Source organism: Panthera pardus, unplaced genomic scaffold (assembly GCF_024362965.1).
Source record: "Panthera pardus isolate Hobbes unplaced genomic scaffold, ASM2436296v1 HiC_scaffold_27, whole genome shotgun sequence".
Classification (NCBI taxonomy): Eukaryota; Metazoa; Chordata; class Mammalia; order Carnivora; family Felidae; genus Panthera; species Panthera pardus.
In genome coordinates, this window is record NW_026526843.1 from 78,945,317 (window position 1) to 78,960,346 (window position 15,030).

At 38.4% G+C, this 15,030-nt stretch overlaps 1 protein-coding gene across 1 annotated transcript in view; it reads left to right on the top strand.

Annotated features, from left to right (window-relative positions):
* Window positions 1–15,030, top strand: part of FAM120C (family with sequence similarity 120C) — a 123,612-nt gene that overhangs the window by 78,011 nt on the left and 30,571 nt on the right. The gene's annotated exons all lie outside the window — the stretch shown is intronic.

Below are 15,030 nucleotides of genomic sequence, written 5' to 3' on the forward strand. Positions count from 1 at the left end.
ACCAGTACTACACGGTATGTTAACTAACTTGAATTTGAATTTAAATAAATAAAAAATTTTGAAAACAGTGACTATCAAATTGAGAATAGCAATAAAGAGATAGAAATTCAAAAAGAAACCAAATAGATATTCTGGAGCTTAAAAATACAATAGTTGAAATCATGAAAAATTAACTTGAAGGAAGGGGCTGAATAGCAGTTTTGAACTGAGAGAAGAAAAAGATCAGTGAATTCAAAGGGAGATAAATAGAGATTACCCAATCTGAAGAACAGAATGTAAAGATGAAGAGAGACCTATAGGACATCAGACATACCAACATATGCCTAATAGGTGACCCAAGAGAAAGGGGGATGGTTAAAAAATATGTGAGGAAATAAGAATTGAAAACTTCCCAAATTTGATGAAAAACATAAACCTACACATCCAAGTTCATAAACTCCAAATGTCAACTCAATGATCCACACTTAGGGGCGCCTGGGTGGCTCCATCAGTTAAGCATCCGACTTTGGCTCAGGTCATGACCTCACGGTCCATGAGTCCGAGCCCCGTGTTGGGCTCTGTGCTGACAGCTCAGAGCCTGAAGCCTGCTTTAGATTCTGTGTCTCCCTCTCTCTCTGACCCTACCCCGTTCATGCTCTGTCTCTGTCTCAAAAATAAATAAACATTAAAAAAAATTAAAAAAAGAAAAGATCCACACTTAGACACTGTTAAAAGACAAACACAGTCTTGAAAGAAGCATGAGAAAAACAATGTATCACAAAGGAATCAGAAGAAGATTAACAATAATCAAAAGGTAGAAGCAACCCATTTACACTGATGGATGTATTGATAAAATGTCATATATACATAAAATGGAATATTATTCAGCCTTAAAAAAGAAGGAAATTCTGACACATGCTACAACATGGCTGAACCTTGAAGATATTATACTTAAGTGAAGTAAACCAGTCAATAAAAACAAACATGGTGTGATTCAACTTATATGAGGTACTTAGAGTAGTCAGATTCAGAAATAGAAAGTAAAATGGTGATTTCCAGGGGTCTGCAGTTGGGGGAATAGAGTGTGTTTAGTGGATATGAGTTTCAAGTTGGGAAGAATAAAAAGTTATGCATATGGATGGTGGTAATGGTGTAAATGTGCTTAATGTGCTTAATGCCACTGCAAATGTACACTGAAAAATTATTAAAGTGGTAAATATTATGTGTATTTTATCTCAAGGAAAAATAAAAAAGGAACACAAATGGTGGGACTTCCAGAAGGACAGAGTAAGGAGATAGACAAACCCTCTTTCCGGCAAAATTACAACTTGTGAAAACTATTTTTTTTAATCATTTAACCCTTAGGTATATATAGCCAAGAAGAAAAGGGCTCCTTCTCCCAGCTCTTCTTCTTGGGTTATGGTTTCACCTGGGAAAGATAATATTACCATTTCTCATCAACTCCAGCCCTATGTCCAGGTAGGCATGGTAAAGAGGATCACCCACCAACCCCCCACTCAGGGTAGCCATAAGAATCTAGGCATAAGAATGAGGAGCTCCACACCTACCCAAAGGGACTGTTTTTATTTGGAGCAGAGCATGGAAAATTCCATGCCTAACAGCATGTCAAGAACATAGGTATCTTGATGGTGAGTAGTTAAGAGGAGGCTGGTAGTTCCATGATATGAGCAGAACACCAGGGCATCCAGAAGTTTTATAGAGAAAACAAGGGAAAGAAACCCTAAGAGGGTTTTTTCCCTCTTGGAGAAAGCCAAGAAGAACCCTCCTAGGATTACAGTAAACTCTGGAGATCAGAAAAGGTGTGTGCATATCCTAGATGGCACCCACTCAGGAGCAACCAGAACAGGACATGGGACAGACTTCAGAGCATTCCCCAAACCACCCAGAGACCATCAATACAGGACAGATGCCTCACTGGCACAAGGAATGGAAATACCACCTCTGACCAAGCATCAGCTAAACAATAAGCTTCTCTGACCCAGAGGCAACTCCTAGGAAGCCAGATTTAAAACTAAAATAAAACTCATCATGCCAGACTAGAAGATTGTGAATACCCAAAGCTATGCTTTCTCAGCAATACCCCAAGAAGGAACCTCCAAACTAATTATCCCTCACTGAATGTGGGGCAAAAATGTGTAAATTCCCTGAACTATGATAGCAGCCTTATTCCACACACATATATTCAACAGTAAAAGGTAAAAATCTAACTGGCTAAAAAGACTTAAGCATAACCTTTGACCAATTAGTGGCTTAAGCTGACCCAGGAGTAACATCTAGGTTGCCAAGCTAAAAGAAAAACAAGGGGAAAACTCTCAGTAGAGACATCAGAGGCTGCATCCTACATATTTCAGAAATAGAACTCACAGAATTAATGCAGTCAAGTCACTAAAAAAATAAAAACAAGAGAACAACCAGGCAAACATCAAACCCTGGGCTGAAGGGTAGGGTCAGTATCTAGCATTGTTACAATTTATTATCTAAAATATCCAATTTCCAACAAAAATTTTATTAAAAAATTTTTTTAAATGTTCAAAGAACTAAGTGAAACCATGCATAAAGAATGAAAACAATCAGGCACCTGGTTAAGCGTCCGACTTTGGCTCAGGTAATGATCTTGCGGTTTGTGGGTTCAAGCCCCACATCGGGCTCTGTGCTGACAGCTCAGAGCCTGGAGCCTGCTTCTGCTTCTGTGTCTCCCTCTCTCTCTGCGCCCCCCCCCCCCCATTCACGCTGTGTCTCTCAATAATAAATAAACGTTAAAAAAAAAAGAATTAAAACAAGACATGATGACAGTGTCTCCTCAGATAGAGAATATCAATAAAGAGTAAGTATCTAAAAGAACCATATGGGGGCGCCTGGGTGGCGCAGTCGGTTAAGCGTCCGACTTCAGCCAGGTCACGATCTCACGGTCCGTGAGTTCGAGCCCCGCGTCAGGCTCTGGGCTGATGGCTCGGAGCCTGGAGCCTGTTTCCGATTCTGTGTCTCCCTCTCTCTCTGCCCCTCCCCCGTTCATGCTCTGTCTCTCTCTGTCCCAAAATAAATAAAAAACGTTGAAAAAAAATTAAAAAAAAATAAAAGAACCATATGGATATTCTGAAGTTGAAAAGTAAAATAAGCCAAGATGAAAAGTTTACTAAAGAGGATTAACAGTACACTTGAATTGGCAGAAGAAAGAAGCAGCCAAGTTGAAAACAGATTAATACAGATTATGTGGTCTGAAGAACAGAGAGATAAAAGAATGAAGGAAACTGAACAGAGCCTCAGAGAAATGAGTGACACCATTAAGTGCACCAACATTCACATAATGGGAGTACTAGTAGGAGGGGGGAATAAAAATATTTGAAAAAAATGGCTGAAAATTCCCCAAATTTGACAAAAACATTATTTTATACATCTGAGATAAACCCAAAAAAGAACCACACTAGATCATAATCAAAATGGTGAAAATCAAAGACAAAAAGAGCATCTTGAATACTGTAAGGAAAAAATGACTAATCGCAGGCAAAGGAACCACAAACAACCATTGTCAGAAACAATGGAGACCAGAAAGCAGTGAGACAACATAATTCAAAGTACTTAAATATAAAACTCTCAGCTGCCAACTTTATATCCAGTAAAACTATGTTTCAAACATGAAACTGAAATAAAAACATTCAAAAATAAACTGAGAGAATGTGTTGCTAGCAGACTTCCCTTATAGGAAATACTAAAAGAAGCTCTACAGGCAGAAAGCAAATAACAACAGGCAGTATTCAGATATTTAAAAAAACAATACTGGTGAAGATAATTATGTAGGTAAATACAAAAGACAGAATAATTTCATTGTTCTTTTTTTTCCTCTTATTTAAAAAGTAGGGGCACTTGGGTGGCTCAGTCAGTTAAGCGTCCAACTTCGGCTCAGGTCATGATTTCACAGCTCATGAGTTTGAGCCCCACATCAGGCTCTGTGCTGACAGCTCAGAGCCTGCTTCAGATTCTGTGTCTCCCTCTCTCTCTGCCCCTCCCCCACTCACACTCTGTCTCTCTCTCAAAAATAAATAAACATTTAAAAAATAAGTAATTGCATCAGGGGCACCTTGATGGCTCAGTTGGTTAAGCATCCAACTCTGGATTTACACTCAGATCATGATCTCGAGATTTGTGAGTTCGAGCCCATATTGGGCTCTGCACTGACAATGCAGAGCCTGTTTAGGGTTCTCTCTCTCCCTCTCTCTGTCCCTCCCCAGCTTGCTCTTTCTCTCTCTCTCAAAGTAAATAAAGTAATTGCATCAAACAATATGTATATAATTGTATTCTTGAGCCTATAACAGAAATATATTTGACGATATCAGCAAAAAGGAAGTATATGGAAACAAAGATGCATTGGAGTAAAAAATGACACAATGGTAAATCCACAAGAGAACTAGAAATAATTAGGTTAATACGACAAAACTATAAATATGTACTCCTTTCTTCTTTCAATGCTTTTATTTATTTATTTATTTATTTTTAGTGTTTATTTTTGAGAGAGTAAACACAGTGGGGGAGGGGCAGAGAGAGAGGGAGACACAGATTCTGAAGCAGGCTCCAGGCTCTGAGCTGTTAGTGCAGAGCTGGACTTGGGACTCAAACCCACAAACTGTGAGATCATGACCTGAGCCGAAGTCGGATGCTTAACCAACTGAGCCACCCAGATACCCCTCTTATTTCAACTCTTTTAAAAGAAATAAGATTATATAAAGTAATAATTATGACAGTGTATTCTTGGGTTTGTATAGATGTAACATGTAGAGCAATAATACCACAAAAAAAGAGGGGAGGGAATGGACCTAGATTATAAGATTAAAGTTTTGATAATTATACTGGAATGAAGTTATTGTATGTCTGAAGCAGATAATGTTAAGATGTATATTAGAAGCCCTAGAGAAAAGAACTCAAAAATGTAATTTAAAAATTAATAAATTAAAATTTTACGCTAGAAAATATCCACTTAAAAGAAAGAAGACAATAAAGAAAGAATAAAGTATCAAATAACACATGAGACATATACAAAGCAAAATGGCAAATACAAATCTATAATAACATTAAGTTTGAGTGAATTAAATCCAATTGGATTAAAATCCAATCAAAAGACAGAGATTATCAGATTAAATAAGAAACAAAAGCCAGCTATATGCTGTCTACAGAAAACAAGCTTTAGATTCAAACATACAAAAATAGATGGAAAGTAAAAGGATGGGAAAATATATACATACAAACAACAACCATAAGATTGCTGGAGTGGCTGTAATAACACCAGACAAAATACATATTAAGACAATAAAATGTTATTGGAAAAAGAAGAACATTTTATAATCATAAAATGGTCAGTTCATTAGGGAGCTATAACAATTATAAATATATGCACTTAACAAAAGGGCCCAAAAATATATGAAGTGAGAATTAATAGAAATAAAGGGAAAAACAGACAATTCAACAGTAATAATAAGAGATTTCAATACTCAACTTTCAAAAGAGGATACAACTATACAGAAGATAACAAGGATATACAATATATGATCTTGTATGTATAAAGCCCTAAACACTCCACAAAATTGCTATTAGAACTAGTAAATGAATTCAGCAAAGTATCAGGGATACAAAGTCAACACACAAAAATCAGTTGCTTTTCCTTTTTTTAAAATGTTTATTTATTTTGGAGAGTGAGAAAGAGTGACAGAGTGTGAGCAGGAAAGGGGCAGAGAGAGAGGGAGACACAGAATCCAAAGCAGGCTCCAGGCTCAGAACTGTCAGCAGTGGACCATAAGATCATGACCTGACCCAAAGTCGGGCACTTAACTGGCTGAGCCACCCAGGCATCCCAGTTGCTTTTCTATTACATGAACATTGAACAGTCTGAAAAGGAAATTACAAAACCAATTCCATTTATAATAACATCAAAAAGAAGAAAATACTTAGGGATTAACTTCAACAGGTTGGTGAAAGACTTGTACAATGAATACAAAGTGTTGCTAAAGAAATTGAAGAAGACATAAATAAATGGAAGCACATCTCGTGTACATGGATGGGAAGACTTAATATAGTTAAAATGTCAATACTACCCAAAATTATCTATAGATTGAAGGCAATCCCTTCCAAAATTCCAATGACATTTTTGGCAGAAATAGAAAAACCCATCCTAAAATTCATATGGAATCTCGAAGGACCCCAAATAGCCAAAACAATCTTGAAAAAGAAAAAACTGAAGGACTCACACTTCCTAATTTCAAAACTTGCTACAAAACTACAGTAATCAAAACATTATCGTATTGGCATAAAGATAGCTGTATAGACCAATGGAATAGAATAGAGAACCCAGAAATAAATTCTCACATATATATGGTCAAATGATTTTTGACAAGGGTGCCAAGATCATTCAATGAGGACAGGACAGACTTTTCAATAAATGGTGCCAGGAAAACTGGATATCCACAAGCAAAAGACTGAAGTTGGACACTCACCTAACACCACATACACGAATTAACTCAAAGTGGATCAAGAACCTAAACATAAGACCTAAAACAATGAAACTCTTAGAAGAAAATAGGACAAAAGCTTCACAACATTGGATTTGGCAAGGATTTCATGGGTAGGACACCAAAGATAAAGAAAACAAAAGAAAATAAATAAATAAATTGGACTTCATGAAAAATTTTTAAATGTATGTGTCAAAATATACTGTTTACATAGTAAAAAGGCAACCCACAGAATGGAAAAAAATATTTGCAAATCATGTATCTGATAAGTGATTAACATCCAGACTATATAGAAAAGTTCTAAAACTCAACAGGAGAAAAACAACTTGATTCCAAAATGGTCAAAGGATTTGAATAGACATTTATTTCCCCAGAGGTGTACAAATGGCAAATAAGTACATGAAAAGATGCTCAACATCAATAATCATTTGGGAAATGTAAAGCAAAACTACAATAAGATACTAACCCATGCCCATTAGGATAGTTACTGTCAAAAAAAATCCAGAAAATAACAGGTATTGCCAAGGATGTGGAGAAATTGGAATCCTCATGCATTGTTTGTAGGAATATAAAATGGTATAGCCACTTTGGAAAACAATATGACAGTTCCTCAACAAAATAAAAATATAAATGCCATATGATACAGCAATTTCACTTCTGGGTATATACCCAAAAGAATTTAAAGCAGGGACCTCCCTGCTCCCCCATGTTCATAGCATTATTCACAATGCTCAAAGGTGGAAGCAACCCAAGTGTCCATCACCTGATGAATGGATATGCAAATTATGATATATACATACAATGAAATATTACTCAACCTTCAAAAAGAAAGATATCTTGGAATATGCTACCACACAGGTGAACCTTGAGGACATTATGCTAAGTGAAATAAGCCAGTCACAAAAAGATAAATATTGTATGATTCCACTGTATGAGGTACTTAGAGTAGTCAAAATCATAAAGACAAAAAATAAAATGGTACCTTCCAGGGGTGGGGGGTGGATAATGGGGGAGTTATTGTTTACCAGGTATAGCATTTCAGTTTTACGAGATGAAAAGAGTTATGGGGATGAACGATGGTGATGGTTGTACAACAATTTGAATGTATTTAATACTACCAAACTGTATGCTTACACATGCTTTAGATGGTAACTTTTATGTTATGTGTATTTTACCACAACTTTTGAAAAGTGCAAAGAAAGAACTAATAAATGAGTTCAGCAGAGGGGGGTTCCGGAAGATGGCGGCGTAGGAGGACGCGGGGCTCACAGCGCGTCCTGCCGATCACTTAGATTCCACCTACACCTGCCTAAAGAACCCAGAAAACCGCCAGAGGATTAGCAGAAGGGAGTCTCCGGAGTCAAGCGCAGACTAGAGGCCCACGGAAGAGGGGGAAGAGGGTAGGAAGGGCGGCAAGGCGGTGTGCGCTCCACGGACTGGCGGGAGGGAGCCGGGGCAGAGGGGCGGCTCGCCGGCCAAGCAGAGCCCCCAAGTCTGGCTGGCAAAAGCGGAGGGGCCGGACAGACTGTGTTCCGACAGCAAGCGCGACTTAGCGTCTGGGAGGTCATAAGTTAACAGCTCTGCTCGGAAAGCGGGAAGGCTGGAGGACAAAGGGAGGGAGAGCTGCTGAGCCCCCGGACAGCAGAGCTCAGCTTGGCGGGGAACAAAGGCGCCAGCGCCATCTCCCCCGCCCATCCCCCAGCCAAAATCCCAAAGGGAACCAGTTCCTGCCAGGGAACTTGCTCGCTCCTCGCAAACACCCAACTCTGTGCTTCTGCGGAGCCAAACCTCCGGCAGCGGATCTGACTCCCTCCCGCTGCCACAGGGCTCCTCCTGAAGTGGATCACCTAAGGAGAAGCGAGCTAAGCCTGCCTCTCCAGCCCCTGTGCACCTTGCCTACCCACCCCAGCTAATACGCCAGATCCCCAGCAACACAAGCCTGGCAGTGTGCAAGTAGCCCAGACGGGACACGCCACCCCACAGTGAATCCCGCCCCTAGGAGAGGGGAAGAGAAGGCACACACCAGTCTGACTGTGGCCCCAGCAGTGGGCTGGGGGCAGACATCGGGTCGGACTGCGGCCCCGCCCACTAACTCCAGTTATACACCACAGCACAGGGGAAGTGCACTGCAGGTCCTCACCACGCCAGGGACTCTCCAAAATGACCAAACGGAAGAATTCCCCTCAGAAGAATCTCCAGGAAATAACAACAGCTAATGAACTGATCAAAAAGGATTTAAATAATATAACAGAAAGTGAATTTAGAATAATAGTCATAAAATTAATCGCTGGGCTTGAAAACAGTATACAGGACAGCAGAGAATCTCTTGCCACAAAGATCGAGGGACTAAGGAACAGTCACGAGGAGCTGAAAAACGCTTTAAACGAAATGCAAAACAAAATGGAAACCACGATGGCTCGGCTTGAAGAGGCAGAGGAGAGAATAGGTGAACTAGAAGATAAAGTTATGGAGAAAGAGGAAGCTGAAAGAAAGAGAGATAAAAAAATCCAGGAGTATGAGGGGAAAATTAGAGAACTAAGTGATACACTAAAAAAAAAATAATATACGCATAATTGGTATCCCAGAGGAGGAAGAGAGAGGGAAAGGTGCTGAAAGGGTACTTGAACAAATTATAGCTGAGAACTTCCCTGACCTGGGGAAGGAAAAAGGCATTGAAATCCAAGAGGCACAGAGAACTCCCTTCAGACGTAACTTGAATCGATCTTCTGCACGACATATCATAGTGAAACTGGCAAAATACAAGGATAAAGAGAAAATTCTGAAAGCAGCAAGGGATAAACGTGCCCTCACATATAAAGGGAGACCTATAAGACTCGTGACTGATCTCTCCTTTGAAACTTGGCAGGCCAGAAAGGCTTGGCACGATATCTACAGTGTGCTAAACAGAAAAAATATGCAGCCGAGAATCCTTTATCCAGCAAGTCTGTCATTTAGAATAGAAGGAGAGATAAAGGTCTTCCCAAACAAACAAAAACTGAAGGAATTTGTCACCACGAAACCAGCCCTACAAGAGATCCTAAGGGGGATCCCGTGAGACAAAGTACCAGAGACATCACTACAAGCATAAAACATACAGACATCACAATGACTCTAAACCCATATCTTTCTATAATAACACTGAATGTAAATGGATTAAATGCGCCAACTAAAAGACATAGGGTATCAGAATGGATAAAAAAACAAGACCCATCTATTTGCTGTCTACAAGAGACTCATTTTAGATCTGAGGACACCTTTAGATTGAGAGTGAGGGGATGGAGAACTATTTATCATGCTCCTGGAAGCCAAAAGAAAGCTGGAGTAGCCATACTTATATCAGACAAACTAGACTTTAAATTAAAGGCTGTAACAAGAGATGAAGAAGGGCATTATATAATAATCACAGGGTCTATCCACCAGGAAGAGCTAACTATTATAAATGTCTATGCGCCAAATACCCGAGCCCCCAGATATATAAAACAATTACTCATAAGAATAAGCAACCTTATTGATAAGAATGTGGTTATTGCAGGGGACTTTAACACCCCACTTACAGAAATGGATAGATCATCTAGACACACAGTCAATAAAGAAACAAGGGCCCTGAATGATACATTGGATCAGATGGACTTGACAGATATATTTAGAACTCTGCATCCCAAAGCAACAGAATATACTTTCTTCTCGAGTGCACATGGAACATTCTCCAAGATAGATCATATACTGGGTCACAAAACAGCCCTTCATAAGTTTACAAGAATTGAAATTATACCATGCATACTTTCAGACCACAATGCTATGAAGCTTGAAATCAACCACAGGAAAAAGTCTGGAAAACCTCCAAAAGCATGGAGGTTAAAGAACACCCTACTAACGAATGAGTGGGTCAACCAGGCAATTAGAGAAGAAATTAAAATATATATGGAAACAAACGAAAATGAAAATACAACAATCCAAACGCTTTGGGATGCAGCGAAGGCAGTCCTGAGAGGAAAATACATTGCAATCCAGGCCTATCTCAAGAAACAAGAAAAATCCCAAATACAAAATCTAACAGCACACCTAAAGGAAATAGAAGCAGAACAGCAAAGGCAGCCTAAACCCAGCAGAAGAAGGGAAATAATAAAGATCAGAGCAGAAATAAACAATATAGAATCTAAAAAAACGGTAGAGCAGATCAACGAAACCAAGAGTTGGTTTTTTGAAAAAATAAACAAAATTGGCAAACCTCTAGCCAGGCTTCTCAAAAAGAAAAGGGAGATGACCCAAATAGATAAAATCATGAATGAAAATGGAATTATTACAACCAATCCCTCAGAGATACAAACAATTATCAGGGAATACTATGAAAAATTATATGCCAGCAAATTGGACAACCTGGAAGAAATGGACAAATTTCTAAACACCCACACTCTTCCAAAACTCAATCAGGAGGAAATAGAAAGCTTGAACAGACCCATAACCAGCGAAGAAATTGAATCGGTTATCAAAAACCTCCCAACAAATAAGAGTCCAGGACCAGATGGCTTCCCAGTGGAGTTCTACCAGACATTTAAAGCAGAGATAATACCTATCCTTCTCAAGCTATTCCAAGAAATAGAAAGGGAAGGAAAACTTCCAGACTCATTCTATGAAGCCAGTATTCCTTTGATTCCTAAACCAGACAGAGACCCAGTAAAAAAAGAGAACTACAGGCCAATATCCCTGATGAATATGGATGCAAAAATTCTTAATAAGATACTAGCAAATCGAATTCAACAGCATATAAAAAGAATTATTCACCATGATCAAGTGGGATGCATTCCTGGGATGCAGGGCTGGTTCAACATTCGCAAATCGATCAACGTGATACATCACATTAACAAAAAAAAAGAGAAGAACCATATGATCCTGTCAATCGATGCAGAAAAGGCCTTTGACAAAATCCAGCACCCTTTCTTAATAAAAACCCTTGAGAAAGTCGGGATAGAAGGAACATACTTAAAGATCATAAAGGCCATTTATGAAAAGCCCACAGCTAACATCATCCTCAACGGGGAAAAACTGAGAGCTTTTTCCCTGAGATCAGGAACACGACAGGGATGCCCACTGTCACCGCTGTTGTTTAATATAGTGCTGGAAGTTCTAGCATCAGCAATCAGACAACAAAAGGAAATCAAAGGCATCAAAATTGGCAAAGATGAAGTCAAGCTTTCGCTTTTTGCAGATGACATGATATTATACATGGAAAATCCGATAGACTCCACCAAAAGTCTGCTAGAACTGATACATGAATTCAGCAAAGTTGCAGGATACAAAATCAATGTGCAGAAATCAGTTGCATTCTTATACACTAACAATGAAGCAACAGAAAGACAAATGAAGAAACTGATCCCATTCACAATTGCACCAAGAAGCATAAAATACCTAGGAATAAATCTAACCAAAGATGTAAAAGATCTGTATGCTGAAAACTATAGAAAGCTTATGCAGGTAATTGAAGAAGATATAAAGAAATGGAAAGACATTCCCTGCTCATGGATTGGAAGAATAAATATTGTCAAAATGTCAATACTGCCCAAAGCTATCTACACATTCAATGCAATCCCAATCAAAATTGCACCAGCATTCTTCTCGAAACTAGAACAAGCAATCCTAAAATTCATATGGAACCACAAAAGGCCCCGAATAGCCAAAGTAATTTTGAAGAAGAAGACCAAAGCAGGAGGCATCACAATCCCAGACTTTAGCCTCTACTACAAAGCTGTCATCATCAAGACAGCATGGTATTGGCATAAAAACAGACACATAGACCAATGGAATAGAATAGAAACCCCAGAACTAGACCCACAAACGTATGGCCAACTCATCTTTGACAAAGCAGGAAAGAACATCCAATGGAAAAAAGACAGTCTCTTTAACAAATGGTGCTGGGAGAACTGGACAGCAACATGCAGAAGGTTGAAACTAGACCACTTTCTCACACCATTCACAAAAATAAACTCAAAATGGATAAAGGACCTGAATGTGAGACAGGAAACCATCAAAACCTTAGAGGAGAAAGCAGGAAAAGACCTCTCTGACCTCAGCCATAGCAATCTCTTACTCGGCACATCCCCAAAGGCAAGGGAATTAAAAGCAAAAGTGAATTACTGGGACCTTATGAAGATAAAAAGCTTCTGCACAGCAAAGGAAACAACCAACAAAACTAAAAGGCAACCAACGGAATGGGAAAAGATATTTGCAAATGACACATTGGACAAAGGGCTAGTATCCAAAATCTATAAAGAGCTCATCAAACTCCACACCCGAAAAACAAATAACCCAGTGAAGAAATGGGCAGAAAACATGAATAGACACTTCTCTAAAGAAGACATCCGGATGGCCAACAGGCACATGAAAAGATGTTCAACGTCGCTCCTTATCAGGGAAATACAAATCAAAACCACACTCAGATACCACCTCACGCCAGTCAGAGTGGCCAAAATGAAGAAATCAGGAGACTATAGATGCTGGAGAGGATGTGGAGAAACAGGAACCCTCTTGCACTGTTGGTGGGAATGCAAATTGGTGCAGCCGCTCTGGAAAGCAGTGTGGAGGTTCCTCAGAAAATTAAAAATAGACCTACCCTATGACCCAGCAATAGCACTGCTAGGAATTTATCCAAGGGATACAGGAGTACTGATGCATAGGGGCACCTGTACCCCAATGTTTATAGCGGCACTCTCAACAATAGCCAAATTATGGAAAGAGCCTAAATGTCCATCAACTGATGAATGGATAAAGAAATTGTGGTTTATATACACAATGGAATACTACGTGGCAATGAGAAAAAATGAAATATGGCCTTTTGTAGCAACATGGATGGAACTGGAGAGTGTGATGCTAAGTGAAATAAGCCATACAGAGAAAGACAGATACCATATGGTTTCACTCTTATGTGGATCCTGAGAAACATAACAGAAACCCATGGGGGAGGGGAAGGAAAAAAAAAAAAAAAAAGAGGTTAGAGTGGGAGAGAGCCAAAGCATAAGAGACTGTTAAAAACTGAGAACAAACTGAGGGTTGATGGGGGGTGGGAGGGAGGGCAGGGTGGGTGATGGGTATTGAGGAGGGCACCTTTTGGGATGAGCACTGGGTGTTGTATGGAAACCAATTTGACAGTAAATTTCATATATTAAAAAATAAAAAAAATATATATATATATTATTCATAGAAAGCAACTCGCTGAATAAATTTATTCATGAGAAAAATAAATAAATAAATAAATAAATAAATAAATGAGTTCAGCAAAGTCACAGGATATAAGATCAATATAAAAATATTAATTGTATACTAATACACTACTAATCAATATTCAAAATATAAAAGAAAACAACTCCTTTTATAATAACATCAAAAGGAATAAAGTGCTTAGGTATAAATTTAACAAAAGAAGTACAAGAATTATACACTGAAAACTACAGTTAAAGAAGAATTAAATAAGTGGAAAGATATCCCTCATTCACGTTTACGAAGACAAAAGATTCTTAAGATGACAATACTCCCCAAATTGGTCTACATATTCAACATAATCCAAAATCCCAGATCTCTTCTTTGCAGAAATTAACAAGTTGACACTAAAAAAATGTAAATTCAAGGGACTCACAGTAACCAAAACAATTTTGAAAAAAAGAACAAAGTTGTAGATTCACACTTCCCTATTTCAAAATTTATTACAAAACTACAGTAATCAAGACAGTGGTTTACTGGCATAAGGATAGACATGTAAATTAATGGAGTACAGTTGAATGTCCATAAATAAACTTTTCCACTTGTGGTAGATTTAATTTTGACAACAGTATCAGGACAATTCAATGGGGAGAGATAGGCTTTTCAGCAAAGAGTTCTGTGATACTGGATATCCACATGCAAAATTATGAATTAGGATCTCTACCTCACATCATATATAAAAATTAACTCAAAATGTATTATCACAGACCTAAATATAAGAGCTCAAATTGTAAAACCCTTAAAGATAACAGATATAAATATTCATGACCTCAGGTTAGGCAATGGTTTCTTAGATATGATGCCAAAAGTGTAAGTGCCAAAAAGAAAAAAAAGATTAACTGAACTAGATCAAAACTTCAAGCTAGTGTTCTGGAGACAATGCTGTGAAGAAAGTGAAAATACCATCCACAGAATATTTGCAAATCATATATCCAATAAGGATATAGTATCCAGAATATATAAAGAATTCTTACAACTAAACAATAAAAGAAAAATACTTTAATTTTTTAAATGAGCAAAAGATTTGAACAGACATTTCTCCAAAGAAGATATGCAATTAAACAGAAAGCACATAAAAGATGCCCAACATCACGGATCATTAGGAAAATGCAAATCAAAAATACAGTGACATGGATGGAGCTAGAGAGCATAATGCCAAACAAAAGAAGTCCATCAGAGAAAGACAAATACCATGTGATTTCACTCATGTAGAATTTGAGAAACAAATAAAAAGAAACATACCCCCAAACACACTCTTAGCTATAGAGAACAGATGGTTACCAGA